The sequence below is a fragment of the Theropithecus gelada genome, chromosome 5 (assembly GCF_003255815.1).
Source record: "Theropithecus gelada isolate Dixy chromosome 5, Tgel_1.0, whole genome shotgun sequence".
NCBI lineage: Eukaryota > Metazoa > Chordata > Mammalia > Primates > Cercopithecidae > Theropithecus > Theropithecus gelada.
The window spans coordinates 35,191,166-35,218,879 of NC_037672.1; the positions used below are offsets into that span (position 1 = coordinate 35,191,166).

General features: G+C 38.1%; 1 protein-coding gene and 1 long non-coding RNA gene across 2 annotated transcripts in view; one reads left to right on the top strand and one right to left on the bottom strand.

Annotated features, from left to right (window-relative positions):
• The window catches only part of ARAP2 (ArfGAP with RhoGAP domain, ankyrin repeat and PH domain 2), a 178,692-nt gene extending 178,279 nt beyond the window's left edge, over positions 1 to 413 (bottom strand). The window contains exon 1 of the mRNA XM_025385218.1: positions 196 to 413. The gene's annotated coding sequence lies outside the window, so the exon portion shown is untranslated. The remainder of the gene's footprint in view (positions 1 to 195) is intronic.
• The window catches only part of LOC112625361, a 30,252-nt gene continuing 2,670 nt past the window's right edge, over positions 133 to 27,714 (top strand). The window contains exons 1-3 of the long non-coding RNA XR_003119570.1: positions 133 to 228; positions 1,526 to 1,664; positions 4,811 to 4,935. This is a non-coding gene — a long non-coding RNA (uncharacterized LOC112625361). The remainder of the gene's footprint in view (positions 229 to 1,525; positions 1,665 to 4,810; positions 4,936 to 27,714) is intronic.

The following is a 27,714-nucleotide window of genomic DNA, read 5'->3' on the forward strand; positions in this document are numbered from 1 at the left end:
GATCACTTACCGGCTTCTGGTTTCCTTTCAGACGCCCACACGCGAAATCCAAGGGGCGGACACCAGCGCCGAGCACTCTGCGCTCAGGAAATTTACCCGGTGAAGTGTCGAAAAGCCCCAACCCCTCCAGACAGGGTCCTCCCACCCCGGCGCTGGCCATCCCGGCCCAGCCCTCCCGAGGCCCTGGGTACTCGCCTTGCGCGCGGGTCGCGGAGTTCTAAAAGCGAGGTGAGGCGGCGCTGGGAAGCCCAGGGCCAGCGTCCCTCCTAGCCTTGGGCGCTCGGTCCTCGCCCCTCTGCCCGAGGCGCCAGGCCTCCTCCTTCCCGGTCCCCGCTGGCTGTCCGCAGCCGCCTCTGCTGCCTGGCGGCGGCCGCACGGGCGGCGCTGTTAGTGGGGCCGGCGCGTCGCGGCCGCCGCACCTGGAGGCGGGGAGCGCGGAGAGCGCGGGCCGCGGACCCGCGCTCAGCTCCGGAAACGCCGAGCCCGGCGCCCGCGCCTTGCTCAGGTGCTCCCGCGCCTCGCCTAGGCAGTCGCTTCCTCTCGGCCCGCGGGGGCGGGGAGCAGGCGACCCGCGCGGGGGAAGCCGGAGCTCAACGGCGGGGGCGGCCCAGCCGGCCGCCCTGGTTCCGCAGCATAGTTGGGCGACTGACTCAGACCGCCGCGATTTGGCCGCGCCTGGCACCCTCGCCACCTGGCGCACCTTGGCCCGGAGGCGCCAGACCCCGCTGGGGAAGCTGCGGGGGCGCGCCCTGGAGCCCAGAGCGACAAGGGCATTACCCACCTTCCCGGGACGGAGATGCCCAGGACCTTGCGTTGGCTCCTCCTGGCCAGTGGGTTTGTCTGTGCGCACTCATGGGGGGTTGAATGTCAAATGGGCGGAACCTCGCCACGACTGATTATTAGTATTACTCTTCCAAGTACTTAAAGTGTTATCTCAGCGTTTCTCAAACTGAAGACTCATCTAGGGCACTAATTTCCCCAGGCTGCTTCTATGTAAATTTGTTCCTTCTTGCACCTGTGATGGTTAGATCCCAGAGGGGCATTTCCCCTTTGAGCTGGACTCTGACAAAGGAGGCAGCGAACGAAAATAGGGGATCTACAAGAATCCCTTGTAGACCTCCAAATATCTAAGAGTCCGTAAAACCCAGTTGTTTGCGAGTAAGTTCACAAACCAACTACTTTTTTTTTTTTTAATTATACTTTAAGTTCTAGGGTACATGTGCATAACGTGCAGGTTTGTTACATATGTATACTTGTGCCATGTTGCTGTGCTGCACCCATCAACTCGTCAGCACCCATCAACTCGTTATTTACATCAGGTATAACTCCCAATGCAATCCCTCCCCCTTCCCCCCTCCCCATGATAGGCCCCGGTGTGTGATGTTCCCCTTCCGGAGTCCAAGTGATCTCATTGTTCAGTTCCCACCTATGAGTGAGAACATGCGGTGTTTGGTTTTCTGTTCTTGTGATAGTTTGCTAAGAATAATACAAACCAACTACTTTTTTTTTTTTTTTTTTTTTTGAGACAGGGTCTCACTTTGTCACCCAGGCTGGAGTGTAGTGGCGCGATCTCTGCTCATTGGATCTCCTCCTCTGCGTCCAAGCTATCCTCCCACATCAGCCTTCCAAGTAGCTGGGATTACAGACGCGCACCATCAGCCAAGGTAATTTTTTTTTTTTTTTTTTTTTTTTTTTTTTTTGTATTTTTAGTATAGACTGGGTTTCACCTTGTTACCCAGGCTGGTCTCAAACTCCTGACTTCAAGTGATCCACCTGCCTCGGCCTCCCAAAGTGCTGGGGATTACAGACCTGAGACGCTGCCCCCTACCAGCCTTTTTTTTTTTTTTTTAAATAAACATCTCCCACAGACTACCTGAAATTCTCTTCATTAAAAGGTGAAATGTATTTATCTTTCCCCTGTTCCTGTTGATGGAAGTGAGGCAATTAAGGAAAGTGCAGACCTTATTATGAAAATGAGATAATTGGTGAAGTGCCGAAAGAGAGAGGCTTCCCAGGAACCTGGGCCCTCAGGATTCTTCAGTCACCACCTTCACCCACACTACCTGCCCAAAAGCACCGTCTTTCCCTGGGGAGACTCTGAAGCAGCTCTGTCTTGCTAGAGATACCAAATATCCAGTTCCTTTTGAACTTAACACCTCATAGCCGACCTCATTTCCACCAGGAAAGTTTTATTGACATTTTCCAAACCACGGGAACTATTCCTTTGGATTTCTATAGCATTTATAGGAGGAATTTTATTTATGTGGCTCTTTTCTGGCTTCGTTTTACGGTTGTGTGTGTGTGTGTTTTCTTTTCCCCTTTTCCCTCTCCAAATTCTCACATACTTCTCATTTATTTATCTCTTTTTTGTTTTTGTTTTCAACTGAGTACCGCTGTGTTGCCCAGGCTGGAGCGTGGAGAACTGTGGTGCGATCTCAGCTCACTGCAGCCTCCGCCTTTTGGGTTCAAGCCATTCTCCTGCCTCAGCCTCCTGAGTACCTAAGATTACAGCCATGTACCACCACGCGCAGCTAATTTTCATATTTTTAGTAGACGCGGGGTTTCACCATGTTGGCCAGGGTGGTCTGAAACTCCTGGCATCAAGTGATTCGCCTGCCTCTGCCTCCCGAAATGCTGAGATTACAGGCGTGAGCCACCACACCTGGCTCTATTTTTATCATTGTAACCCATCTAAACAAGGTGGGTTATAAATAAATATTATTAGATCAGTTATGTCTGGGAGGTTCAAGCATTGCTTTGTCCTCAAGTTACTTTGCTTGCTAGATTTTATAAACTAATTGAGAAATTGTCTTTCTCCCTCTTCGCAAAAATATCTTAGTTCTTTGATTATTATTCACTCATTTATTGTTTAAAAATTATTAATCTCTGTTTGGCATTTTGAAAATACAGTGGTTACCAAATACAATGCAATCTCTGGATTTAGTGTTTTCTAAGGGGAAATAAAGGTAAATGCTACAAGGTACAACAATGACTTCATAATAGCCCCGGGAAACAAAGAAGAACAGTGCTCACTTATTGAATGTTTACATTAGTTATAAGATGTATTCTGGTTTAATGAATCTTAATATATGGAGGAAAATAAAGATGTCTGAGGAAATATGGCAAAAGCTACATTTCATTAATTGATCGATAGTCGCCAGACTCTAGCCAAATACCTAACATATATGCTGTGTATACACAACATGTGTGAGTTAAAATTCTTTTTTCAATTTTATAAATATAGGTTTAATTGAAACTTAAAGAAGTTAAGTAGTAAATAGTGAATACATTGAACACAGTTAGGCTATATCCTTAGGGAATAAATTTTTTATTTCGCAGCCTTCACAGTGAGGTATTCAGAGAGCAAAGTACACAGGGAAATTGGCTTAACAAGGATTAAGGTATGGGCCAAGCACAGTGGCTCACACCTGTAATCCCAGCAGTTTGGGAGGCAGAGGCGGGCAGATAACCTGAAGTTGGGAGTTGGAGACCACCCTGGCCAACATGGTGAGAAACCCCATCTCTACTAAAAATACCAAAAAATTAGTGGGGCATGGTGGTGCGTGCCTGTAATCCCAGCTACCCAGGAGGCTGAGGCAGGAGAATACTTGAACCTGGGAGGTGGAGATTGCAGTGAGCCAAGATCTCACCATTGCACTCCAGCCTGGGCAACAAGAGCGAAACTCCATCTCAAAAAAAAAAAAAAAAAAAAAAGGTATGAAAATCTGTTTACTTTCAAGACCACTGGAACATATATTCCCAGTAATTTTCATCTAGGCTGGAATGATTCCACAATGACCAGCTCCTGCCCATTTTTCCCAGAGTTTTAGTAAAAAAAACAGGTAAAGATGTGTCTATGCTTCTCTATGTATTTACTGTTGTGAACCCTTGTTCCCGAATGCACTCTACTTGTCAAGGAGACAATTTGAGATAGTGAAAATCTTCCACCTCTCCTCTTCCTCCTCACTCTCTTCTCTCCTCTCTCCCTCCTTTTCCTCCTCCTAGTTTTTCTTACAACATGATGGCTAATACCCATTGAGCACTATGTGCCAATTGCTGTTCCAGGCATTTTACTTACAAGAGCTCATTTAAGTATCTCAACAGTTCCTTGGTGAGATGTTGTTATCTCCTTGATAAGAAAACCTAAGAGACAGAAAAATTGAGTGTTTTACACAAATCAAACAATTGAGACTGTAGGGGAGGCAGAATTCCAACCCAGTCTTCTCCAGGATCCATTCTGCACTGTTTTGTCTCTTGGAAAAAGTAGAAGGCTTGGAAAAGGCTGCATTCAAAATGGAACCAGTATAGGTTGCAGCATTTTTTTGAGCAAATTCATTAACTTACCTGAGCCTCAGTTTCCCCATAAGTAAAGTGAGAATAATAATACAATGAGAATTTAATATGATTATATATCTATAGCACCTGAAAAATAGTAACCACTCAATGCATTTAGTTTTAGTTTATTTTCTCAAATTATTCTTCAAGATTTGATTCAAATCCTACCTCCTTCTCAAGACTTTCCAAATTTCCGATAGTCAGAATTATTTACACAACAGAATTTAAAATAATCTTTCCCTTTTTTTCTAAAAGAAAATCCAGTATTGCTTTTGCCAAATATGAAAATTAGGTATATAGATGAAATGAGCAAATGTCTACTTATTTATCAATTTACATGGTTATCTATAGAAGTAAAATTATATTTTAAAATATACTTTTTCCACTTATATTTTATGAAATATTTTGATTCACATTTTCAAATTTTAACATTCAACGACTTCAACACTATGGGCTTTTTTTTTTTTTTTCTGAGACATAGTCTCATCACTCTGTCACCCAGACTGGAATGTAGTAGCGCAATCTCGGCTCTCTGCAACCTTCACCTCCCAGATTCAAGTGATTCTCCTTCCTCAGCCTCCTGAGTAGCTGGGATTACAGGTATGCCCTGCCATGCCCGGCTAGTTTTGTATTTTTAGTAGAGACAAGGTTTCTCCAGGTTGACCAAGTTGGTCTCAAACCCCTGGCCTAAAGTGATTTGCCCACCTCAACCTCCCAAAGTGCTGGATTACAGGCATGAGCCACCAAGCCTGGCCACTACAGACATGTTTATGATATATTTTTTTCCTTGCCTTTCTATATTCCATCTCAGCCCCATCCTTCAGCCCTGCTCCCTGGGATCCACTCCCTAGTAAAGTGCTCACATATAGGTTTTTGTCTCAGGCTGTATTTTCTGGGGAACTTTGGCTTAGGCGTTTTTCTTCATGTCTTCATATTTATTTGTTCAGTAGCTTATTCTCTGCTTTAGGTACAAGCTTTCTTTTAAGCCTGGAAAAAGGTAAATTCTTTTTTAAAGTTTTTTTGTTTTGCTTTTTTTGGTTTCCTTTTTTGAGACGGAGTCGCCCAGACTGGAGTGCAGTGGCGCAATCTGGGCTCACTGCAAGCTCCACCTCCCGGGTTCACGCCATTGTCCTGCCTCAACCTCCCGAGTAGCTGGGACTACAGGCGCCTGCCACCACACCTTGCTAATTTTTTGTATATTTTTAGTAGAGACTGGGTTTCACCATGTTAGCCAGGATGGTCTCCATCTCCTGACCTCGTGATCTGCCCGCCTCAGCCTCCCAAAGGGCTGGGATTACAGGCGTGAGCCACTGTGCCCGGCCTAAAGTTTTCATTGACAAATAAAAATGTATATATTTATCATGGACAACATGTTTTGAATATGTTTATGTTGTAGAATGGGTAAAACAAGATCGTTAACATATGCTCTACCTTACATTCTTTGTGGTAAGAACCCTTAAAATCTACTTTCTCAGGGATTTTTGAGAATACAATACATTGTTATTAACTTTGATCACCCTATTGTATGCTAGATCTCTTGAACTTATTTCTTCTATCTGACTGAAATTTCGTATCCTTTCGCCAGTATCACTCCCAACTCCCCCGTTTCCCAGCCGGGTAAGTACCATTCCACTCTCCAATAAATTCAGCTTTTTTAGATTACATGTGTAAGTGAGATAACACAGTATTTGTCTTTCTGTGCCTTGTTTATTTCACTTACCATAATTCCCACTAGGTTCATTTACATTGTCACAAATGACATGATTTTCCTCTTTTTTAAGGCTGAATAATATTCTGTTGTGAATACATGCCACATTGTTTTTATCCATTGATTCATTGATAGACACAAGTTGATTCCATATCTTAGATATTGTGACCAGTGCTGCAATAAACATGAGAGTGCAGATACCTCTTCAACCTCAGGAATTTAGTACTTTGCCATTCAGATTAATGTACAATAATGGGAGGAAATATAGAAATAATACATATGTTATGACACATATATTTTTGTACCAGGCATCGTGACACATTATTAGCTTTGTAAATTCTCTCAACAGGGCTAGGAGGTAAGTAATATCAGTATCTCCCTTTTAGCCAATGATGAAACTGAAAGGTTATCCAAGAACTCACGAGCAGTAAATAATCAGATGTTGAACAGAGATAATGTGAATTCAAAGTACATGCATTAAGTATTACACTGTGATGCCTCAGAGAAGGCTTTTTTAACATTTTGATAATAAGGACCTTTTGTTTTGAGGCATTATTTATTTGGGGGAAATGATGTATCTTATATTCAGGAATTTATAATACTCTCTCCTGATTCTCCTACTGCCCTTTGATTTTTTACCTCTATTGAATACTCTTGTCAGTCAGTCTTGCATTCTGCACACTTGGAATACTTATCTATTTATTTTATTTTATTTTTTATTTTTTATTTTTTTTGAGACAGAGTTTCGCTCTTGTCATCCAGGCTAGAGTATAATGGCGCGATCTCAGCTCACTGCAACCTCTGCCTCCCGGGTTCAAGTGATTCTCCTGCCTCAGCCTCCCCAGTAGTTGGGATTACAGGTGCCTGCAACCACACCCAACCAATTTTTGTACTTTTAGTAGAGACGTGGTTTCACCATGTAAGCCAGGCTGGTCTCAAACTCCTGACCTCAAGTGATTCTCCTGCCTCGACTTCCCAAAGTGTTAGGATTACAGGCATGAGTCACCGTGGCCCGCCTGGAATATTTTTATTACTATTTGAATTCCCTGAAGTACCCAACCTAGAGCTTTAGGTAAATGTTTGTTTTTATCAAATCTGAAATGTTTATATTCATTATGTTGTCTCCTTTCAGTTCTTTGTTACAAGCTGTGAGTTACTTTGAAAGTTTTCTTCATTCTTTCTCAAAGCGAGAGAGCAGTTTAGTGGATGGCACTGCAGGTTACCCTAGACAAAGGGGCAGTGAAAAATATTCAGTCAATTCAATTGTTGACCAAAAATTGATGGTGTTGTGGAAATAATTTATTTTTAAACATAAGATTTAAAAAATTTTTAAAGTTTAAAGGAAAGTTAACAAAAGTTTTTCTATAAAATTAATATTTCAGAAACTCATTTAAGCACTATAGATGAGAGTATTTCATTAATACTAATATGTGTATTTTTACACTTCTTCTGAAAGAGGAATTCATCTTAAAATAAATTACTGTTGGCCAGGTGGCAGTCACAACATAATTGTCACTGCCTACATGCTCCTGAACTTGATCATAAGTGTTTTATATTGTCATCACTTCATTTGAATTATTTGCATTACTGCATATGTTGAGTTCATGATTCAAAATTATCTTCAAAAAAATTGCACTGGATTACTGCAGAAAGACAAGGAAACAGAGTAGTGTGATTTTATGTGATATTTGATAAAAATCTATGTCTAAAAAAATCTCAAAGAGCATTTTTGTAGATATACAGTATATAAAAATTCTATTTATTTTAATATTAAATTTAAAATTTGCATTTTAAATTTGTTGACATCCAGTAGTTTCTGCCACTGCTAACCTAAAAATCTAGTTTTATTTTTCTATGGAAAAATGTTTCTAAGAAAAATCATTGCATGGGAGAAAATATTTGCAAATTATGCACCTGACAAAGGTCTCATATCCAGAATCTATAAAGAACTTAAGCAATTCAAGAAGCAAAACACATATAACACCATTAAAAAGTAGGCAAAGGACATGAATAGACATTTCTCAAAACAAGACATATCAGTGGCCAACAAAAATAAGAAAAAAAAATGCTCAACCTCACTAATCACCAAAAATGAAATACAAATGAAAATCAGAAATGCAAATGAAAACCGTAAGATACAACCTCACACCAGTCAGAGTGGCTATTATTATTAAAATGTCAAAAAATAAATGATGTTGGTGAAGCTGCAGAGAAAAGGGAATGGTTATGCACTGTTGGTGGGAGTGTAAATTTGTTCAGCCACTGTGAAGAGAAGTTTGGAAATTTCTCAAAGAACTAAGTTGAACTACCATTCAAACCACCAATCCCTTTAATGGGCATATACCCAAAGTAAAATAAATCATTCTACCAAAAAGATGCACGTACTCATGTATTCATCTCATCATTATTCGCAATAGCACAGACCAGACGTGGAATCAATTTAGATGCCCATCAAGAGTGGATGGATAAAGAAAATGTGGTACATATACAAGATAGAATACTATGCAGCAATAAAAAAGAACAAAATGATGTCCTTTGCAGCAACATGGGCACAGTTAGAGGTCGTTACCCTAAGTGAGTTCACTCATAAACAGAAAACCAAATATTGCATGTTCTCACAAGTGGAAACTAAGCACGGGGTACCCGCGGACATAAAGATGACAGCAGTAGTCACTGGAGACTTCTAGATGGGGAGAAAGGAGTAGGGGGTAAGGGCTACAAAACGACCTATTGGTTACTACGCTAACCACTTGGTGATGGAATCATTCACACCTCAAGCCTCAGAGTCAAGTAACAAACCTGCATATATACCACTTGAGTCTGAAACAAAAGTTGAATTGTAAAGAAAAAGAAAAGAAAATTTATTACTAAGAGAGATGAAAGAAAACCTAACTTTTGCCCAATGGATTTATAGACAAAATACATTCACTGTATATAAATTCATTGCTTCCACTTTAATGTGTCAATTCTTCTCATGTATGTCTGTAGTTGAGTTTACTAAACACGTGAGCAAATGAATTTCTTTGTGATGTGTCTTGAAAATACTGTGTAGTTCCATTTTTTCCTTTTTGTGAAAAATGCTATACTTAAAATAGATAATTAGCTTTAAAAGCTCTTCTGACATCAAGAAAAAAATGGAAGAGGGATTTGGAGAAGCAAAAGATAGAGAGGTAGAAATGCAAAAGCAACAGCTAGAAATAGATTTCTTATAAAGCAATGAAATTAAGCTGTTAAAACTTATCTGAAAAGCACAGAATAATATCAATGTAAAAGGTAAGTGAAATACACAAAAAGTATTAATAGTTCTAAAAGCAGAGGTCACAGACTAACTGCCTGTGAGTAGCAGGAAGGCAAAAAGTTCACCGTATGATTCAGAACACAGAAATGTTTTAGTTTTCAAAATGTATATTTTTTATTTTAAAATAGGGATTTTAGCTTCTCTTGAAAAAAAGTCAGAAGGCCTGATAGTACTGCATTCACACTTGCCAAAGCAAGTCTAAATGGATTGGAGGCTGGGTGGGGTGACTCATGCCTGTAATCTCAGCACTTTGAGAGGCCGAAGCTGATGCACCACCTGAGGTCAGTAGTTCAAGACCAGCCTGACCAACATGGTGAAACCACATCTCTACTAAAAATACAAATTAACCAGGTATGGTGGTGCATGCCTGTAATCCCAGCTACTTGGGAGGCTGAGGCAGGAGAATCGCTTGAAGCCGGGTTGCGGTCTAAGCCTTGCAGTGAGCCAAGATTCTGCCATTGCACTCCAGCCTGGGCAATAGAGTGAGACTCCATCTCAGGAAAAAAAAAAAAAAAGGATTGGAAAACTGGCTGCCTTTTTTGGGCAGTACATACACTGTTTAGTTTGTTATAGTCGCTCCTCACCCTATTTCTCCTTGGGGTTATGACTCCAGAGCTGTGGAGGTTGCAACTAGGAGATGTTACCTGAAATTATAGTCTGTTAAACTGTATGAGCAACCTTTGAGGCAAGCTTATGAATTTCTGAAATGGAAGTCTTACAAATATACAGTCCAGACCAAAATTTAATACCCAACATATTAAGACTATTTTATCAGCACAAGCAGAAGCAGTACAACCATAATAGGTACCATCTACTGAGTTCTTAAAATAAGTCAAATTACATGTCAAACACCTTACAGCTATTATTCAACTAATTTTTATAGATATTTTGTGATGAACCACAAAGCTATAGTGGTAAGCAAAGCAGATCTGCTTCACTCTCATTTTAGAGCTTACAGTATGATGGCAGAGCAGATATTACCCAAATAATTACACAAATGTGTATATATGTATATGTGTGTATGGCATATACATGTATTATGAATACACACAAATATTACATATCACATACTATATGTATAGTATACATATATAAATCTATATTACATAGACTCCATAGGATACCGATGCATGCATACATACATATTTCCATATGTATACATTTCCATATATAATTATGTTTAAATCATATGAATATGGTTATATTTGTCTCTAACCTCAAAAACAGTCAGTGCATGTGGTTCAAGTTCATAAATTTTAGTTGAGATGGAGGAAATGCTTTTTCAGTCTTTAGTTCAGATGGAGGGAATTTCTAACCCTCCTAACCTTTTCTGCCTTCTCTGCATTCCACTCCACACCTTCAGCCTGTGATAGGTCAGTAATTTATTTTTTGGTGTGTTTGGAAGGAGGCACTGGCCCGATGATCCCTTCTTCTTCATCTCCTCTTTCTTTTTGTGTGGGCTGCCCTCAGAAAGCCAGAATTCTGTGTTGCTTTTCCAAGCTATAAGACCTATGGGAAGTTTGGATCTAACCATAGCTTCCAGAGCCTGACATGTCTAAAATTAATAAAAGAAGTATTGAATTACTCTTCTGCCTGATTCTTGTCTGTCTGTCCATTCATTTCAAACCAGGAACCACAAACATTTGTGGTAAATATTAAAAACAACATTCTATGCTACAGAAAAATAAGGAGAAGGAATGATTTTTGATTGGTAAATCTGAAAAGTCCTTTTAAAGCAAGTGACATTTAAACTGAGATGTGAAGGCTGGGTGGGAGGGAGCTATGTGTGCTGTGAGGAGGAGGGTGGAGATGTGTTCTAGGCAAAGAAGAGAATTTGTGAAACCTTGGAGGCAGCAAAAAGCAGGAACTTTGGAGGAACTGAAAAAGAAAAAAAAAAGCTTTCAGCTAGATTGTCAATAGAGTACACAGGATGAAGTTGGATGTACGGGTGGCCACATCTTGTAGGGCCTTAGAGGCCATGTTCGGGGTGGAGATTTTATCAAAAGGGCAATAGAAAGTCATTGAGTGGATTTAAGAGGGGAGAATGTAATTCACTTTATCTCCTTACCTTATATAATCTTCAAAATAACCTTTAATGAAAGATACTATTATTATGCCCATATTTCAGCTGAACACATGGACATGCAGAGATTAAATTTCAAATGCATTACTTGGTAGCTCATATACAATTTCAGGGCCATCTTTTTACCCACTCTACTATGCCATATGTGCAAAGAACTCCACAGTCTAATCTATAGAATTGTCATGGCATCTGAGCATTTATAGACCATAACATACAAATAATACATAGGAATAATTAATCTTTTGAGGTCTTTATAAAATTCTTTTGTATTTATAATTCAATACGTCCGTGTTTAGAGAAATAAAAGGGACATCCAGTGAATTCATCCTTCCATTTTCTACAGTCGAATTCTAAGCAATTAGGGAAGATTTAATTTGTTTTAATGTGAGGTGCTCCTTTTGTTTTGTATAAACAATTCAATAATTGTCCCCAAACCAAGTAACTAAAAATAGATTGGAGGAAGGGGAACAGAGGATAAGAATGTGTCAGCACTTCATGAAAAGTTTTTGGTAGATTGGGCAGTAAAGATGCTAACCTAATTACTTTCCCTGTAGCTAGTTCCAGAAATTGGCACATGATTTAAAAAGACATTGATCATTGACTTAATGTACAGTGTGTACATCGGTTACTAGTAACTTGCGTGCCAGTGAAATCTGTTGTTCTTACTTTAGAAAACAAAAATCCATATATCCTGTTTTTCTGGCTGAAAAGGTAGTGTTCTGAGTTTCTCTAAAACACATTTTTTCAGAAAAGGTATCTATCTGCCATTTGATCGTTTTTTCTATGTGTGAAATATGACATACCGTCTCAGTTATGCTGAACAGCAGGTGCACAGACCTTCAAAGGCCTAACTTACAGGTTTGCATTTCCTTCACTCCACATGGCTTCTGTGGCATCCTGTGTCATGTTTTCTGTCCTTTCCTGTGGAAACTCTCATACCCACGTTACTTCAATCTAGTTTAGCAATCAGAAAACATGGTGTCTGCCCAGCAGATTTTGCAAACATTTTAAGGAAACTGTGGTAGTCATGCTTGGTTGAACTGTTCTTTCTTTCGCTTATAAAGGAACTACTGCTCATGCCTTCATTCAGCCATGAATGCTTGGCTTTTTCAAAACAGTTTCTAGGACACTAAAAAAAAGAGATTTTTGTTTTTCATTCATCTCCAGAAAAACAAGAAAATGAAACAGCACTGGAAATACTCCTTTTATGCACTGGGTGAAGACAGTTTTTACAAAGCAATTGTTTCATATAAAAGAAAGCAACTTAATGTATTAGATTATCTTTATAATCTACAGAGCAAACTTCTAAATAAAAAGCAAAGCATGTGAATAATTATTAGATAGGTAAATGTTTTATTGATACAGCAGAATTCAACAGGGAACAATGAAATCTAAAGAACTGAAATTTTTCTTTTATTGTCCCTTCCAAACTGTGCTTCTGAACTTATACTTCTCCTGCCCCGAAATGAAATATAGGGTGGGTCTTCTAGGTCTTCCCATCTGTGTCAGTGACAAGAATATTAATTTATATTGTAAAAGTGTCTGGTCTAATCTAGTATGCGAGACTAACTCTAGTACAGTTCATTCATTATAAAGCCTACTGTGCTCAGTCACCACCCCTCTCTCACAAGCCTGCTTTAAATCTGACAGGCTGTCTCACCTGTTTCGGTGTGGTGAGTGAAATAGAGAAGGCTAAACTTTTTCTTCCCACATGCTCACTTCCCTGCTTGTTCGCTAGCTGCTGCATCTGGCCCCTCAAGCGTCAAGTCAAGAGGAAAAGGAGATTGAGAGGAAGGGCGGTCTGTGAATTGGTGAGTGCAATTGTACTTTTCTGGTTCTTACTTTCCTAGTTCTCTTTTCTACTCCATCCCCCACCCACCGACCAACCACTGCTAGAGTCTGGAGTCCGCCAGCTGCTCTTGAGATGCTGGGAATACTTCCTCACAAGCAGCAGCTTTTGACATCCCTCTTGGGTCCCTTTTTGGTGCATTAAGTTTCTTTAATAAATTAAGTGTCCTCAGAGGTCTACCACAGTCTTCTCCCATGCTCCCTACAGCCTCTAGTAAAGTTCAAGACACACTGCTGGCACTTGCCTCTGATGTGTGAATTGATGTCCTACCTTCTTCAGTGCTGAACCTCAGACTTGCTTTACACACTGTATCTGACATAAACTAAGAATAAGAGATAAGAGCCTTTGGCCAAGTATATCATTCAGGAGACTGGAGTCAGAAAAAAACAAGCCACTACATCAACAAGGCTGGAGTTTTTTATTATTAAAGGAATGTGTGCATGCATGTATGTGTGGGTGGTCATATTTATTAAATACTACCCATATGCAAGCCCGGTACATAAATAACTCTTTATTATTAATAATAAAAACTAATACTAATTAACAACTAATACTAGGGTTATATTTTTTATTTTATTATATACATATATATATATATATATATATTTTTTTTTTTTTTTTTTTTTTTTTTTTTGAGACGGAGTCTCAGTCTGTAGCCAGGCTGGAGTGCAGTGGTGCGATCTTGGCTCACTGCAACCACCACTTCCCAGGTTCAAGTGATTCTTCTGCCTCAGCCTCCCGCGTATGTGGGACTTACAGGCATGTGCCACCATGTCCAGCTAATTTTTTTGTATTTTTCGTAGACACGGGGTTTCACCATATTGGCCAGGCTGGTCTCGATCTCTTGACCTTGTGATCCACCTACCTCAGCCTCCCAAAGTGCTGGGATTACAGGCATGAGCCACTGCACCCTGCCAGTTTATATTTATTAAATACCATCCATATTCAAGCCCAGTACATAATCTCCTTTTTATTATTAACAATAACTCATACTAATTAATAAGTAATACTAGGTTATATTTATTAAATACTGCCCATACGCAAGCCCAGTACATAAACTATCTTTTTCAATCCTCACAGCAACTCTATGAATTAGATTCTATTACTAGCCTCATTTTATAGATGAGGGTATTTATGAGGTTTAAGAGTTTAGTTAACTCACCCAAGGTCACCTGCTTTGTAAATAGTAGAGCTGGCACTCAAGTTTAGTATCATTGGCAGATGTATAGCTTAGCTCACTGTAATTACTATATCAGAGCAACTCCCTATGGGACTGGAGTGTTATTAGTTTAAATAGTGACTGGAGCTAGACTATTAAAATGGCTTCTTGCATCCATAGCCAAAAGTTAGCCCAGATAACAGACTTCAACAGCAGCTTTCCTCTGTGTTACTGATAGAAATCTTTCACTGATTGAGGTGTGTCCTGGGTATAGGCCTTCACACGATGATAATTTTCTTATTAAACACTGTGAAACAACAAGAGAAGTTTTCAAAGTATTCCATCTACTCCTTCACATATCTTCTCATGTATCAATAATATAGCCAATAATTACTGATTTGAATTTCTTCTGACGAATTTGTAATTTAGCTATGATTTCTCGGAATCTAGCTATGCATTCTAAATTCTGATTTCCAATTAGGTTCCTTGTGGCATCATTGAGCATTGAAAATAATTTTATGACTCATAACAGCTCATGAGAAAAAAATGGGTTCAGTCAGTAACATCACCAGGCAGGTCATCTGCAAGCCACAATAATATCATGGAGAATTCAAAGTAAATGGATTTGCTTGCTAGGCAAGATAGCATGTCAAAGCCTCGAAAAAATTAAGGTTCTTGGCTATTAGGCCTACAGGGACCTCAGTTGCAAGGTTCAATGAAGACAAAAGCCAGAATTGGGACTGAGGGCAGTCCCTTGCAATAGTGATTATTTTAATGCATAGTGTCTAAGGGGGGTTAAGGAGCAAAAAATAGATCCAAGAAAACATTTAACTAATGGTTAATCTGTTGGGACAGTTATGTCAGCAGAAACCTATGAGGCTTTCCAATGGCCTTCCTTAAGCCAATCAAACTTAACATTTTATATTAAGCATTTCCAAACTATGGTTTTATATTAGGTATATGTAGTGCTTTATAAAAACAAGAACTACTTGATCGTGTAATCCTAGAAAATCCTTCAATCAATACTCTCTCCTAGAGATCTATGGCTTACCTTTACCATATTAAAGTCTTCAAGGGATCCCTGCTTGAAAGAAAGCTGTTTAATCTTGTTTAATTTAGCATTTCCTAAATGTACATGATCGGGAAACCATCTTTTTGTACAATGCGTTTAATTTACTGAACCACATTTTGAAAAAAAATGGTCCAGTGTAATTAGAGAATCTCATTGCCAATAGGTAGCACGCACAGAACATTATTGAATATTACTTCTTGCAGCGAAGCTATTGAGAATTTTCTGGTGGGCATGAATTTAAAGTAAATTATCTTTAAAATGTTACCAGCAGGCAGATATTCTAGATGTCTGTTCAAGGTCCATAAACTTCAGGCTAGAAGTAGGCTAACAAGCTCATTTGAGAGTTATAGAGCCCCTAGGATACGGAGCTCTGTAGGTCAGTCCAACTCTTCATAGAAATGAAATGAGAAAGTCCCTAAGGAAAAATCTAAAATATTTACTTAAAAAATTCTGAATGCAAGGTACTCATAGCCAAATAGTAGTTAAAATCATAAAGCTCTAGCCTATGGAAAAATTTAACCTAGAAAATTTGTTAGTGGATGGTAACAAATGTCAATAAAAGTCCTAAAAGATACCACTGTAAGTATCCTCAGGACATGCAGTCTTGAAAAACATAACTTCCAAAGAAACTTTTGAGATAGTTATTTGCCAAAAATACATCTGTATAACTGAATGGGTTAAATACTGCTTTAATAATATCACCTCCTATTTGGGAAGGCTTATTTTATGTCAAGTATAGAGGCATGCACTTAAGCGAATTAACTATCTTAACCCTCATAGCAACCCCATATTTTCTTCATTTCTAACAAATTATTTTGTTTATTATGCCTGAAACTCAGCTCTTTCTTAATTCCTTTTTTTTTTTTTTTTTTTTTTTTTTTTGAGATAGGGTCTCACCCTGTTGCCCAAGCTGAAGTGTAGTGTTATGATCTCAGTTCATGGCAACTTCTGTCTTCTGAGCTCAAGCAATCCTCTTGTCTCGGTCTCTTGAGTAGCTGGGACTGACTACAGGCATGAATCACCACACCCGGCTAATTTTTTGGTATTTTTTTTGAAAAGACAGGGTTTCTCCATGTTGTCCGGATTAGTCTCAAACTCCTGAGCTCAAGCTATCCACCAACCTAGGCCTTCCTAGTGTTGGGATTACAGGTGTGAGATACTGTGCCTAGTTGCAACCCACATTTTACAGAAGTTATAGCAACCTGAGGCTAAGAGATTTTAAGTAATTTGCTCAAATTCAAAAGGGGAGTAAGTAGTTAGGCCAGAATTAACCACACTATTTAATAGTCCAGTATAGGATTTTTATGTATATGGGTTTTATAAGTTAACAAACTTGTTTGGATGTGGCAACAAAGGACAATACAACAGTAACCTAAATAAGATAGAGGTTTTTTGCTCTCTTAGTTCATGTAAGTAGTCTAGGACTAGATCCAGCTCTTTCTATCTCTCAGGGACTGACTGTGTTCCTCACAATTCAAAGTTGGAGTCCTTATGCCCAATATTATGATATTAGTTATAGGAAAGTGATTAGGTCATGAGATTAGAGCCCTCGTGAATGAGATTAGTGCCCCTATAAAAGAGACCCCAGAGAACTATTGGGCCCTCTTTCTTCCGTGTGAGGATATAAAGTGAAATCAGCAGTCTGCAGGCAGGAAGAGAGTCCTCACCAATACCCAATCATGCTGGCATCCTGATTCTAGGCTTCCAGCCTCCAGAACGGTGAGAGATACATTTCTGTCATTTAAGCCACCCAGTCTGTAGTACTTTGTTTCAGCAGCCCGACAACATAGCCACCCAGCCAGCCTCTCCGCCAGCCTAACATCCGTTTTCTCAGCCAGCCTCTGGATCTGCCAGCCATCCAGACGGACTCTCAGCCAGTCAGCTATCCTCTCAGCCTGCCTCCAAGCCAGCCTTTCGGCCTATCTGCCAGAAAGCCTCTAAACCAGCCGACTTGCCAGCCAACCACCAAGCCTATCAACATGCAGCATACATCCTATGGCCAAATATGTCTACGCTAGTTCTTACCATTACATCCACTTTTCAGTTGGTGGGAAGCAAAGAAGAAAGGACACAGTATACACTTTTATAGGCCAGAACTAGAAGTTGTTCATTACATTTACCCATATGCTATAGACTAGACCTTAATCAAATGGCTACATCCAACTTCAAAGGAGGCAAAAAAATGAAATCCTTATCTGGGCATTCATGTGCTCTGTTAAATTCCAGGGTTCTATTACTAACAGAATAAAAGGAGAGTAGCTATTTGGGGATATATTTTTTTTATATATACAGAGTCCTAACTAACAGTGTTTGTCATAGAATCATCCACTTCTAGGCTAAACATGAATGTTCTATGAAATATTTTGATTTAGCTTTGAAGTATTTAATACTAGGCAGTCCTTACTGCTATAAATTGATGGCATGAAGCTTGGGTCAATACAAGATTATTTTTTGACGAGAATAGGAGAGTGTTGATTTTTTCTGTGATCATGATAGAAAGTGCATCCAACTTCTTCAAAAGTAATATAAAGTCATTGGAAACTAGTTTCTGTTCCATCTAGAGATAACAAATACCCCCTATATTGCTGTGGTGCTATTAAGATGTAGATTGTGGTTACGGGTGCCTGTGAAGGACCAGGGAGAGCATCAGGATAAATAGCTAATGCATGGGGGACTTAATACCTAGGTGATGCTTTGATAGGTGCAGCAAACCACCGTGGCCCATGTTTACCTATGTACCAAACCTGCACATCCTGCACATGTATCCTGGAACTCAAAATTAACTTAAATTAAATTTTAAAAATTGTTGCATTGGAAAGAGAAAAAATAGAATGCAGAAAACAAAAAAAAAATAATAATTTAAAATGTGGATTGTGTTAAAGCCTAAAAGATCTACACTGAGCCCATGCAGATGAGTCCATGAATAATACATGTCTGCAAGGGTCAAGGAGTAGTCATGATCACTACTGACAATCAATGGATTAATGGATTAAATGAATCATAAGTAAGAAAACAATATAAATAATACATTATTCACTAATTAACTTAAAACAGTCACATTGTAGGCAATAAAGAATAGTTATTCCAACTAAACATATGAATGCACATGTATCTATCTATGAGATTATCTATACGATTAACTTGGACTACATGTGAGAGAAAAATCAACATAACAGCAACCCATTCCAAAGTCCACGAAGACAGAATACATCAAAAACATTCTATAGACATTTCTATGAAAAATCATTTTCTTTTGAAGATATGTGTACAAAAATAACTACAGGACCACAAAAAAAAATTATTGCAAATATTGTAACACTAAAAGCAAATGGCTCAATGTTGAAGACTGTTTTCCCACATTTTGCTTACTTTAACTAATAAACACTAACTTATAGGGAATTTACCACTCTAGAAAAATTAGTCAATTAAAAAGAGCCCCTTAATACGGCTTCCACTTATATAGAGCTCTAATTTCATTTTCTGTATTTTCATCTCTCTTTTATTTTTTTACCTTGTCAAATATTTTTCCATGTATTCACTTTGGGAAGAGCACTGTAAATAACTACATCTCTCTTGTTTAGTACTAGAGAGCTTTTAAATCCCTTTGTACGTAATTTTCATTTACTTCTTATATTAGTAACTTTCATTTACTTACTAATGCTTATTAATACAAAGTACAATGTCTTAGAATCTCCGAAAGTCAGTGTTTCTTAATTTTCTCGTTTCGTAAAATCCAGAAGTTCTGATTTATGATATTTTTAACTGATGAACATTCTCCTGAATTCTGGAGCCTTCAAGAAGCACCGAATGTAACTAACAACTTCATTGGACCCACCAATACAATTTCAAAAAAGTGTAGGTTTATATTTCTTAGGAGATCATGTAAACACAGTGATACTCTTCAACAAATAAATAGAACATTTATACTTTTCTAAATGTTATAAAAACTTGGATTTTTAGACAGAATTTAATACAGAAATTTTTATACAGAATCCTAAGCGTTATGGGTTACGTGAGTATATTTTATATTTGTAGTAATGGTCTCAGCTTGAAACTTAGATATTTTCATTTTTGGACATAGATAAATCTGAGCACAACTGGAGAATCAATTCTAGTGGTTTTGAAAGTATTTTTATATTGGAAGACTCCTTTGTTCAGCCAGGCCCAGTGTCTCATACCTGTAATCCCAGCACTTTGGGAGGCCAAGGCAGGTGTATCATCTGAGGTCAGGAGTTCAAGACCAGCCTGGCCACCATGGTGAAACCCTGTCTCTTCTAAAAAAAAAAATAGAAAAATTAGCCAGGAGTGGTAGCAGGCACCTGTAATTCCAGCTATTTGGGAGGCTGATGTGGGAGAATCGCTCGAACCCAAGAGGCGGAACTTGCAGTGAGCTGAGATCACGCCATTGCACTCCAACTGGGTGACGGAGTAAGACTCTGTCTCAAAAACAAAAAAAAAAAGGAAAAGGAAAAAGAAGACTTCTTTGTCCAAACAAAATCTTCAGAGGAAATGAAGATAAAATAGATGAAACGGATACAGATCTGGTTGAAGCAGCGCAGGGGTCGGGTGGGATCTCTTAAATTACATAATAATATTGAATAACTTAATTGAGCATCTCAAAGATACATTTTACAGGCAATTTTAGGCACAGTAGACATTATTTAATATTAGCAGCTTGACTGATAATCCCTGTTTCTATCCTCTGCTTTCTAGGATGCAAAAATCACAAGTCTCATCCAGGTACATTTGTAGGTGCTCATGCTCTTTTAATTTTTTAACAAAATTTTGGCTCTACATATCACACATTGTGAAACAGTAGGATGAATTATTACATTGAGAAACTACAAATGAGGTACTTCACATTACAAGTGAGTTATTTTAATTTCGATAACTTCTGGTCAAATTTCGTTCACACATTTGGTATTTGAAACAAATGAATTCTGCTTGCTTTAATCCAAAATAGAGGATATTGGTCTCTGAGTCCAAACTGCATATCTCAGTCCCTGGGCTAGGCCTAAATTGCCTATTCCTTCAACAGATGTTTATTGCACTGGTGCTATATCAGTTAAGGTTCAGGCAGAGGAGGAAAGTCCTTGTGTGTTCTAGGAAAAAGGACTCGTTATAGGAATTAGACTTTATACAATGGTAGAAGGAACTAGAAGGTGTGGGAGGAGGAGTTAAAGGATCAGAAAAGAAATTAGCAAGGAGCTAATCTGAGAAGCTGAGTATATTCAGTTGCTAAATTTGAGCCACAAAGGGGAACCCATAGGAAGTGCTCCCTGCACAGACTAACTCGACAAGTCTAGGGGTCCACAGCCAAATGTCTGGAAGTATGTCTTGAGGCCAGCATTGATCTTTAGGACCAGTAGGCTGGAGGAAGACCTAGCAGAGCAGAGAATGAAGGCACACTGGAACCTACTGAGTACCACTAATCTATCCATTACCTCCTCAGACTGCAAAACAGCTTTCACAGACTATTGTCTGCTGCATCACTTCCAATTTTCAAATCTTTTGCAAGCTTTTCTGTTTGCTAACTCTATATTGGTAAGGGACTATATAGGTGAGGGGATTCTGGGAAATGTAGTTCTTAGTTTTACCAAGATAATGTAATAGTGTATCATAGCCCCTTCGTGTAAGAAAATGAACTAAGTAATCTGTAAAATGGGAATCATAACAGGGTATTTGAGAAGATGAAATGACATAATGCATGAAAAGCTTTTAACACTGTCACCTAGTGAATATTCAAAAAATGATTTTTGAATATTAATGATTTTAATTATTATATATTAAACAAACAGACAAAAGGGGGAAGTAATATGATTAACTTGCTCAAGGTGCATTAGAGCAATAATATGTATATTACTGTGGCTGCCATGAGAATGTGCATCTTGGACCCCTGACTGCTGAGAGTATAACTAACCAATAGCTCTAGCTGCTAAGCTCTGAAACTCATTGCCTCAGTTGCTTTAGGACAGTTACTTATTGGCTCTCAGCCAATGTCTGGGTGTGGCAGTGACCAAGGCAGGTTTGTTGCTGGGAAACCCAGAAGTCCTTTGAGAGTAGAGATTTTTGGCTTGAGGCCTCCCAGATGGCTATGTTGATCTTTGCTTAAAACTGCAGGGCCCATCTAAAATGATTCCACCCAAATTAATTCCTTCCTTGCTTCCTTCCTTCTTTCCTTTATTCCTTCCTTTCCTCTTTTTATTCTTCAACCAAGGTCAGACCAAGCCTTTCCCAGCTCCCTCCCCTTTTCTCTCCCTTGCCATTCCCATAATACATTTCTTACACGTTTAATCTGGTACTGCTATTTCCTTCTTGGATGACATGGATAAACACAATTGCAAAAGAAAAAATGTTAGCATACTAAGAAAATAAGGTCTAGCACCAAAGAGGGGAAAAAAGGAAAGTTAATAAACAAATAATTAATTTAGAAAAATTGACATCTGTAATTTGATTAGACCAACAAAACTGCCTGGGTGCTAATTCTAGACCTTTTTTCCGCTACATAGAGTTTCAAAATAAGAGTTTCTTTATATAGAGTTTACACTCATAGTTCACATACCCTGCCTTCCCTAACAGAAGCCAGGCTATGTTTGGAAAGTTCTGTACTTAGAATGGTAAAATCCAGTTGTCCTGAGACCACACAGATGAACATCCATGGAAATTTTCCTGTTCCATGCCTGTGTGCTCGCTCACTTCCACTAGTCTTTTGTCTAGAGTGAAGTTATCTATGAAAGAGTATCCAAGATAATATTGCAACCTTTTCCAAGTTCCAGGAAATCCGAGTAGGTGAAGATACACTTCACCTCACTGTATATAAGGCAACATTGATTGGATTGACACTTATTCTGGCCCAAAGCATAGTTGATCTAATATATGAATAAGGATATATATAATATATAAAGGATAAGCTAATCTTCATTTCTTCCATTGCTTTATCTCCTATTTCAGCTTCCATTGAGATGATCAAGAATATGCTAAGTTAGTACCCTATTGCCTAAAAGAAAATTATTTCCCAGGAGGACAGTTTAATGTTCAAATGCTTTCACTGGATTCAATATAAGAACCAAGAAGACATTTTGATACTTTTTCAAAGCCTCCTTTGGAGACCTTGTTCATTATATGAATATCCTTTACATAAAGATCTAGATGCTAAAATCATCTGTAATTCAGTACCTGATGGCTAGGGTGATCATTCCTTAAAATTGCAGGGCCCATCTAAAATGCTTCCATTCAAATTTCTTTCCTTTCTTCCTTCCTTCCTTCCTACCTTCCTTCCTTCCTACCTTCCTTCCTACCTTCCTTCCTTCCTTCTTTCCTTGTTTCCTTCTTTCCTTCCTTCCTTGTTTCCTTCCTTCCTTCCTTCCCTTTCCTTCATTTCTTTCTTCCCTCTTTTTCTTCTTCAACCGAGGTCAAACCAAGTCTTTCCCAGCTACCTCCCTTTTTCTCTCCCTGGCAGAAATGTTTTATACCTCTTTTCCTCTAAAAATGTGACTAAGACTTTGTTCTGCCATTGCCTTGGTGGCCGGGAAATTCAGTGTGAAGTTCAATGCTTAAGAATGATGTTTCCTCTTTCCTAGTAATTCTTTTTCTCTTTTCCCTGTAAAATTTTTTATTTTTAAAACTTTATTAGTAGTACTCATATTGTTCGTGAGTTTATTTTAGGTAAGCTTAAATAGTTGGAGTTTTTAGAGGGGATGGAAATAAGTAGGCTATAAAATTTTAAATAAATTATATATGTACATATATATCAATGTTTACTATGCCCAAACCATGATTACAAATCACTGAAGAAGTTTTAGAAATAAACAGACCAGGTGCCGTGGCTTAAGAATGTAATCTCAGTTTTAAGAGGCTGAGGTGGGTAGATCACTTGAGCCTAGGAATTTGAGGCAGCAGTGAATTATGATTGTGTCACTGCACTCCAGCCTGGGCAACAAAGCAAGATCCTCATCTCTAAAGAACAAAAGAAGAAAGAATACTGAAGGGAGTTGTGAAAAATTTAATAGTTTCAATTCAAGCAAGCATGTGAATTTACATCTCATAGCTTTTTATTTAAAGGAATGAATCTTTTTGTTTAACTTGTATCAGGTAATAGCACTGGAACACGAAGCTGATTGGTTACAGATCTGGGTCTGTAGTATCACGAGAGCCAGCTAACTTTCCGTCGGTATCTCCATTCATAAAATATGAGGGTTGGACTCGGAAGACCTAAGGGATCATTTCCAGCTCTGGAATTGTATGATTTCTTCTAAGTTTACTCTTACTCTATTTCAACATTTAAACATCTAATTACCATAGGAGAACACATTCAAGAATGACAATAAGAAGTGACTATGCAAGAGGAAGTTTCTTAACTCTTTTCTCTTTACAAAGGCATTCTGAGGACGTGGACTGTAATGAAGCATTTCCTTTCAAATTAGATTTGAATGTTAATCAGATAATGAAGCTTTTGAAGTTCTAAGAACTCAAAATTCCATTCAGTGGTCTGATGTCATGAAAATGGATCCTTAACCAGTCAAAAGAGCTAATTCATTTTGGGAAAAAAAAATGAAGCAGAAGCATCTACGATTTCTTAGTCATTATAGTAGCTCTGTGAAACTATTATATAACCAGCTTAAAAACATACTGTTTTGGTATATACTGTGCAAAAAAAAAGATTCTAAGCTTGACAACAACAGAATAGACTCAGTAACTATTTAGCAATACAGCAATTTGCTTTGTTTCAAGCATAACTGTTACTAATTACTTTATTCTAGCAGTCATGATAGAGCAATACTATCTGAAGGACTGCATTAACTTTGTTGTGAAATATCAGATAGTCCTTGCATGCTGCAACAGGTTGAGTATGTATTTACCTGTAGCATTAATTTGATATCCAAACAAAATTATATGATATGGGCAGATTACATAGCAATAGAAATGTGTTTATTTAAGTCCAACTAACATAGTTAGCTAGCTAGCCGTGTCATGTAGGCTAACCTACACAAACAGGATATAAGATACATACTTTAATTTCAGCTGCCTGAGAAATGAAACTTTTCTTCTCAGTGCCTAGAAGAGTAGGCACACAAAAGCTAAAGCACATAATAGATGCTTGGTGAACATTTGTTAAATAAACAAGCTTTTATGTTATCTTGATCAGCTTAGTGTCGAAAGTGGGAATTATTAGCATTCACCAAAATGGATGAATTTTATTTCTCTATAACACATGGAATTTATGATAGAATGTGTGTGTAACTCTGTATGTATACTTAGATGCCACTGATATTAGTTATATTTCTGATGTTTTGTTTAGCCGTTTACAGTGGTTGCTGTTGTTTTCTTCAAAAGTGTTGAAAGAGAATTGTCTACTTGTGAGAAGTCCTTTGAGCCTGACCTTATGAAGTGCTATAAGCTATATTTTACCTTAATATTGAGGCTGTCCAAAAGATGTATGTTTCAAAACTTCAAAGGAAACTGTATCTTGTGTAGTTCATGCAATCAGCCACAGCATAAAACACTTTTCTGAAGACTTGTAAAGGATCCAAACTTCAAATCTCAAGATTTGGCTGAAAGGGGCTAGAAGTAATTATCTGATAATATATACTTCCATTGTTTTCTCCTTTTTGTATCCAAAAAAATCATTTGAGAGTAAACATAGGGGAAAAGTTGCTTTAGCAAGTAATATACAGGAGAGGGAAAAATCCCAGGAACATCTAGAGAAGGAGCAGGCGGGAGTAAAATTGTTTGTTTCATGTCTTACACATTGTAGGCCAGAAAAAAAAAAAAAAAAAAAAAAAAAAACCTTGGATTTTCATTCAAATTCACATCCACAAAGTCTTCTCTGAGTCAACCAAATTAAACTAAATCCACCAGCATGAGAAATTCAAGGACTGAGCAAAAGAATGTCTCATCATTAATAATAAGTTGGTACATAACCCAGAAGATCCTTCTTTCTTTTAAGTTCAAGATATGGCTGCTTCCCAGTTCTTGTCCCCATGGAAACAGGATGTGCTTGGTGTAACCAGCTGACGGAGACAAACAGCTTCGAGGCTGTGGCTACATCCCTGGGGCTGGTTTCACTGTGAAGTTCTCCTGACTGCTGCACTATTAGTTCAGCTGTGATTCCCCCATTTTTTCCACAAATCGAGGTCTACGCAAAAGTTTGAAGTTGCATTTGAGGACATCTCGAGTTTTTAATATTTGACATCTATTTGTTGTGTTTCCATTGCTTTCTTGTCTATTTCATGCATTCTTTAAACAACTTGTTTAATACATTGCTCATTTCTTCTTTTGAATATACATTTTTAGTTTTCTTTGATCTTTATCAAATGCAAGTTTAGTCACTCCAGCTAGATTTTTAAGATCCACAGAGAGAAAAACTATTTAAGCCACTTACAAGGTTAGAACAATGCTTAGTATACAATAAACACTATAGATTGCCTGATGGACAAATGACTCACTTTAGGGCTTTTATTCTCTGTAATATGTAGTTATACGAGAATAACTGCTCATTTTTAGCCAGCAGAGATTTGGTAATACATTTGGTTTCCCTGTAGTGGATTACTGTTGATGATCTTGACTTGCTGTTTGTACTATTCATGGCTCACAGGTGATGTTGATTAAAGTCATCCCTAGATGGGCTGTGACATCAATTACTGACCCAAATCTCACAGCTAAACTGCAGGTTGGGCATCACCACTATCATTTGGAAACAGTTAACGTTGTATGGAGGCTGATGCTCTACACACATAGCTACATGGAGATGTGCAAACTTTCTCAAGAATTCACTTGTCTATTACAGTTTGCTTCTTTGTTTGTGTATCTCAGAAAAGGGCATTGCCACAGCTGCTGGATTACGTAATGGCTCAAAAAAGCAGTCTTCAAGGTCATTCAAGCACATGACTATCTCTGTGGACCAGAACAAGAATTCCAACTTGCATTAAAAAGTCATCATAACAACCTAATTTACTCATAAATAGTCCTCGTGTGAATTACCTCTTCTCAAAAAGCATACTGAAGATATTTTCTTGCTTTTTTTTGGTTATTGTTGTTGTTTAATTTATGGCGTGTCTCATGCTATCTTTGAATGTTGAGATTATTCTCCAGGTATTAAGTTTAGATCTTATTGCTGAAATAAGACCAAGTGACATACAGTAAAATATTTGAAAGTCTGTTTTTTTAAAAAAAAATCTAGAGTTTTTTAGTAAAATTATTTTGAATATGTTGACAATGCATATCTTAAAATCTTACATCTTATTTCATAAAATATAATCCGAGGGCTCCTTGTACTTCCAGATACTCAATTAGTAATCATCAGTTTTTTAGAAATTACTCCTTTTTACTATTCTAAGGTATCTTTAACATTTTGAAAATTTAATGAATGAAATTGTGGTTTTTAAAAGAGCCCAAACAGAGGCAACAGTTTCTTCCATGAGTGAATATATTATTAGTCTTGTACCTTTGAAATAAGAGAAGTCCTCTAGTACTGAACATTCTGGCATATATTTCCTAGTATCATTGGTCCTTCTTAGAACATAATTGAGACACTGAGGAATTAACTCCTTCAAGACACAAGGAAGCCACTTCCCATCAGAGGTTCTGACTTTATTGTACTATCCTGTATAATCACATGAATTCATATGGCACCATTACTGAAGTATAATGAGATCGTTAACTCCTAAGCACTCAGTTTATTTTAGACTTTCAAAAATGCAGATTGATTTAAGATTAAGAAGCGATTGCAACCACGTATTTGCAGCAAAAGCAGTTATGAGACGAGAGATGGGGAAAACAAATTGTACTATACTATTTAAGCTCAAATTTCCTTACTCTCACCCCCACCTAGACAAAATGGCTCTTATAACATCCACTATCTATTAAAGCTTTTGCTTTTAAAACAAAATTAATATTCCTAAGAAATGCAAATATAAAAGGCGATAAGTCTTTTTTTTTTTTTCCATTTCAAGTATGGATCTGATTTTAAGACCTTATTTTCAAATGACTCTTTCAGTGCTTTTGTAGGTAGGAGCCAAGAATTAAGAACAACCCTCATCTTGTGTGTTAGATAATACCACAGAGAGTTTCTCTATCCTCAGCTTTAACTCCTGTCTACTGACTAGACCTATTTAAATTGCCTAACCTGTTTAATGAGCTCCAAAAATAAATGTATATTATAGAGAAAACCAAAGGACACCCACTATTTACAGAGAAATGACACGGAAAGGG